General features: G+C 33.8%; 1 pseudogene; it reads right to left on the bottom strand.

Annotated features, from left to right (window-relative positions):
* Positions 1 to 4,854: 4,854 nt before the first annotated feature.
* Positions 4,855 to 5,425, bottom strand: LOC108377403 (uncharacterized protein DDB_G0288805-like; annotated as a pseudogene).
* Between the last annotated feature and the right edge of the window lie 363 nt (positions 5,426 to 5,788).

Below are 5,788 nucleotides of genomic sequence, written 5' to 3'. Positions count from 1 at the left end.
ATGTACATACATATGTAATATGTAAAACCGTTAAAAGGCAAATGAAGAAAATTTTTAAGGTCAACTCAATTCACTTTCTTCTAATAAAAGCAGAGCTCACTAACATCTAACTCACTGACTGACTGGCTGGTTGACAGGCAGACAGACATACGACATGAGTAACTAATGGCTCTGTGTGGCTGTGAAAGAGCACCGGGTGTAAAGGGTAAATGACGAAAAGGCGATGATAGAATAGCAGCGCGAACAACAAGCTATTGGATGAAGATGTTGATGCGCAAGCAGGGTTGCCACTGATGAAAAAAATACTTCCGCTGGAAAAAAATTTACCTATAACATTTTTTAGTTACTGTAACTTTTCATTTGACTATTGATATGGTATTTGAGATCATATTAATAGCATCTTCTCGGTTTCCTTCAACCAAAAGCGAAAGTGATGAGAGTAAAGGCAACAACGAAACTTCGTCATTTGAAAAAATTAAAACTGGAGTTTTTATGGACAAATACAGAGACTCAGCAACCCCTTGGTTAATTTTTTAATTTCTTCAATTAAAAATATTTTTTTTTTGTTTGTATAATAATAAACAAATCCATAAAAATCAAGGATTAAAGCTATATACAAAATTTAGAAAAAATCAAAAAAATGTCTGAATTTCGAGCTTTTTACTCTTTATAACCAACAATGTGCAGCTAAAAATCTCCGTTGATTTTTAATTTTTTTTTTTGTAATTTATTGTCGCCTGTCTTTTGTGACCTTTTTCATTTAGCAATTGTTATTTATTAAAACTGGGGTGGATTCTTATATTTTTTTTTGCGTACAAACATAATGAGTACTTACATACCCGTTAATTTATTATATTTATTTAGAGAATCATTTAAAATATTTAGGCAATCAAAAGCTCCTCAGAATTCCAGTAAAATGAGTTTTGAATGGAGCACGATATGTTCAACTTTTATCGATATACATACACACATACATACATACATATGTACTTATTAAAGCGGGAACGTAAAGTTTAATTTTTTTAAACAAACTACTTTAACAAAACTCTACCAAAACGAACAAAATTCTACCTTTTTACCAGCCCAAATTTTGTCTACCAATTTTGGTAATAATTTACCAAAGTGGCAACCGAGAGCGCAAGAAACACACCTACAAACGCCTCACACGTATGATTATATGCACATAAATAACTACATATGCAAATGTAGATATGTATGTACGTATATATATATGTACGACTTTCTGCTTTCGACTTTGTGGCAGCATCCCACAAAATCTTATGTGATTTGACTGAAAAGTCTTAGACTAACTGCCAAAATAGAGAAGATACACAAACTTATGAGTGCACGTACGTATTTATATACGAACATAAATATGTACGTATATGTATATGTATATATGTTTGGATACATGTATGTATATACTCACGCCCACTGACTTGTAAAAATAATGCACCAAAAATACTAGCGGCTTGCAGAGAGCTCATCAATACTGTACACCTATAAAAATGTATGTATGTGTACAAACTAAACATTACACAGTACATACTCGTACTAAGCGAAAGTTTGTGGGTTGCCTTCATCATGTCCATTGGAACTAGAAGCGGCAAACATTGCTGTACTTTAACAACAACAAATGCAACGTCATATGTGCCGCAGTCAAGCGGAAGAAAGTGTTATTAGTCAATTAGTCAGCGACTATCTATATATATATGTACATATTTACAAGTCTTTAACATCTCCACAAATACCATAGTTGTGCAAAACTACCTAATTTGTGTCTAAAAATTATTCTAGTAAGCATGTGCTATGTATGTAGCTCATTTTGTCTAGGATTTCTTTGATTAATTCATTTGCGCCCAACCGAGATTAAACTTTTACTTTTGGTTTTTTGAAGCAACTTCAAAAATGCATAACTTTTTGAGACTCCTTCGCGGAATTGGAACGAATATTTTTTAGTCTTTTTATTGAATATGGCTTAGTCAAAATAGTCTTGGGAATATAGATCGCAATTTTAGAATGAAAAAACCACCGTAATTTCCAAAGGAATTTTGTATGAAAAATTTTTATGATGTTAAAACAGATGGATAACTTGATGTATTACCTTTCCAGTGATACCTAATTTTTGTAAATAGAGCGAGAAGTAGTGAACTTATAAAAATTTTATCGATATTCGCCAAGCTCATAATTTGTAAGAAAAAATTTTTAAAAAGTCCTTAAGATCATGTCCGCCAGTTTTACTATGAAATTAGGCTGTAAGCGAAACAGTGAATGCATAAGTCTAAGCATGAGAACTTGAGCATCCGTGTAAGTTATTCTAGATATCACTCTATCTTCTTATTAATATCCAAACTTGGGCGATGGAGTCTATCATGCGGTTGAGTGGTACCAACATTGGGACAGAAGAGTTTCTGAGGCGTAGAATGATCGATATTCTAACGAAAATATACCCTGAAATTTCTATTTGGAATCCACAGTTCAGTTTTACAAAAAGGCTTAAAACTGGAATAACGGCTCTATTCTGTATCAGTGATAAATTTTTGTCACCGGTTTTATTACTGAAAAATAAATGAAAAAGTTTAAAATTGTCAGTAAAAAATTTGATAGATCATATCGCACAGCGTCTTCAAAAGAGGCACATCTCAAAATTACAAGTTCGTCAGAAAATGCGAAAAACTATTTCTTAGCAGAAGCTAATCATATGGGCAAGGAAGACTTTACCTTAAGCTTAACTGTTCATCAAATGATAACAAAAATTTGATCTCCAGCTTTTGCTGAAAGTTAAATAAAAGCTCACTTTTGAAGATCGTGAGCGATGTGTATACTCGAAAGCATATCAAATAAACCAACACATAAATAATACATAGTTGGTACGGGGATAGTGAACTGATTCGGACCGGGTTTGAAATACTTGGGACCTGTGGGAAAACATCTGTCCATTTCCAAGCCAAACGCAAAAACCGGAATCAGTATGTTGCGATCTTAACCGACAGTCAAAAAGCTTTTAACGTCCTCAGATGCCTTAAGGTAGCATCTGAACTAGGATCAACGAATCGAGTTTAGCTAAAAAATTATAAAATACCCCAAACGTGTAAAGTCAAATCCTTAAACACTATATTTATTAAATTACTCGCAGTATCAATTTTACACCATTTCATGAATATTTCCGAACTAGCCACACTGTCAAAATATAAATTCATCACAGACCGTAATATCGCTTTTACTGAGCAACTTTTAGCAGAATATTTGGAATAAATAAGAATCTAGCAAAATTCTTCATAATGAATAAACAAACAAGAGAAATAAAAAAAATCATCCATTCGTCTTTAGTTTGGTAGACGCTTTACATAGTTGTTGTATTTTGCTAGTTCGTAGACTAAAGGTAAAACATTCTGTCTTCAATTTTCACTTTTTTTCTTCAAGTTGGTCTTCCTCACTTTGCCTTCTTCGTATTCTCTTAAATGTTTAGTTATGTTTATACTTGTCTGCTGTTGACTTTCTTCGGTGCATATAAAAAGACATAGAGAGGCGTTGGTGCCTCGCGAAAAAAAAAAATCCAAGTGAAGTTAATTTCCAATAAAAACGCAACACACGTAAAAACTATTTGGTGTTGTTTTCACTTACTGTTAGCTACTCATTTTCAAACCGGCAGCTATCGAAATTTTGTTAGCGCTAAGAGCGTTGCTTATTCACAAAGACCAGGGTAGCAGAAATTTAATGAAAAATGCTACACTTTTTTAAAATGAGAGAAAAGAAATAAATTTTTTTTTTGCTAAACTACAAAAATCGAGCTTGTGATTCTGACTTTCTTCTTAAAAACCACACATAAAAGACGGGTATATTTACATTTCGTAACAAAATTAAAACGAAACAGGTGAGAACAGGTTTCACACCTTTCGTGAACATCAGAAAGTTTCACTACAACCTATTACGGCTTTTCAAAGTTACTATTTTGGGAGCTAATAAAAATGTTTACCTTCACCACCATTTAAAGTAAAACCCCCTATCTTAACAATCAGCTGTATGGATGCTATAGGCTAAAGTGGTCCGATCTGTAAGCTTTTTGTTGATAATGAGTGAAAAAGGTGCGAAATTTCATCTCTCTAGCTGCATACATATATGGAGGAGTTATAACAAGAAATATCATATCATATCGCCAAGATCTGCAGAGTCGCTGGCAAGCAACCGTATGCGCCTAAAATGTGGCAATTTGACTAAGATTCAAACTCAAAACACAATCAAGGCGAATTCATACAAGGAATTGTTACCAGAGCAACTGAATTGAAGGCGAATTCTGCTGGTTGTCAAAATGATGTTGTAAATTTGTTCATGTTCTTATTGTCATTTGTTTGTGTAGTTTTTGTTTTTGTGCTGCCTCTATCACCTTATATGAATTCGCCTTGTACACCATCCTATCACTTTTGAAGTACTGTCTTCTTAAGCATAAAAACTAGACTATAAGCCACAATTGCATTAAACTTGATAACTGTTTGCTCTGTCAGCACCTGTGTAGAACTTCCGTCAATCACCCGTGTTGGGTTCAATAAATTTCAAATATTATGCGCTCATAAAAAAATTGTTAGTACCGCATATATTTTTGCTTCCGGTCTTCTTCCGGACATTAGCTCATAATTTGCCCATAATTTCACTAAATCTTCGACAAATGAAGTGCTCAACGTACAATAAACAAACAAACAAAAAATAATAATTTCTATACTTTTACGCTCCCCATCAAATATAGTACATAGTGTACTAATAATGCGCAACAATTTAACATTCCCGCAGTGTGTCTCTAACCACCATAAAAAAAAAACCGAAAATAAACAAGAAAAAAGGCATTAGCCTTACACTTACCATTTCTTTTCTTAAAATGGCTAATTGCGTATCCAGTGTGCTTCCTGTCACGCTCGCCAACGTACCACCGCCACCAGCGCCGGTGGCATTCGATTGACGGCTGATTTTGCGGGCGTTGCTGACATTGTTGTGGTTGTTGTGGTTGCTGTCGCTGTAGACGTCGCTGATGTTGCCGTTGTTTCTGTTGCATGTGTTATTACTGTTGTTGTTGTTGTTGTTGTGGTTGTAGCACTCGATGTCTTTGACTTGCCGGTTGTATTGTTCAATTCAATTTCATTGCTTTCCAACGATTTCGCTAAATCAAAACCATTTTTGCCAATACTTTTATTGCCGATGGCAGTACTATTGCTATTGTTGTTGCTATTATTATTATTATCCTCTTTTTGGTAGTCTACCTTATTGTCTAGATTGTTGTTACTCAAACTATAATTGTTGATGTTGGTGTTATTGTTGTTGTTTTGTTGTTCGATATTCATGTCAGTATCGTCGCTAATCAAACCAGAATCGGAACCAAGCATTTTATTAATACCGCTAGACTCTTTGGCAAAGGTGGCAGATCGGTGATAGACATAATTCTGAAAATGTGAAAGAAGAAAAATTTGAACAAATTAGTAGTAAATTATTTTAGATAATGATAAATTTTTGGGGGATAATTTCAAAATACACAGCTAAAATAACTCTTTACTTGTATGCCGTTTTCGAGGAATTCACAGAAACAAATAAAAATTTAAGGCTTGATATATTTTTCTTAGGAGTATGTATTAAGGAACAAATATTCGCCATTATTTTAAATGAGTATTAGTTTTCTCCGATATGAGATAAAGCGAGGAATGTAAGCTTAATGTCATTTAAGACGGCAATACAATTACCCATATAACGTTGCTTCGTTAGAAACACATAGTGCCTGGCCATTGAATTTTCCTTCTTAACCTGT

Source organism: Rhagoletis zephyria, unplaced genomic scaffold (assembly GCF_001687245.7).
Source record: "Rhagoletis zephyria isolate East Lansing unplaced genomic scaffold, Rhagoletis_zephyria_1.1 Rzeph_scaffold_12032, whole genome shotgun sequence".
Taxonomy (NCBI): Eukaryota; Metazoa; Arthropoda; class Insecta; order Diptera; family Tephritidae; genus Rhagoletis; species Rhagoletis zephyria.
The sequence above is the reverse complement of the archived record's forward strand: the minus strand, read 5'-3'. Positions and strand labels throughout refer to the sequence as shown.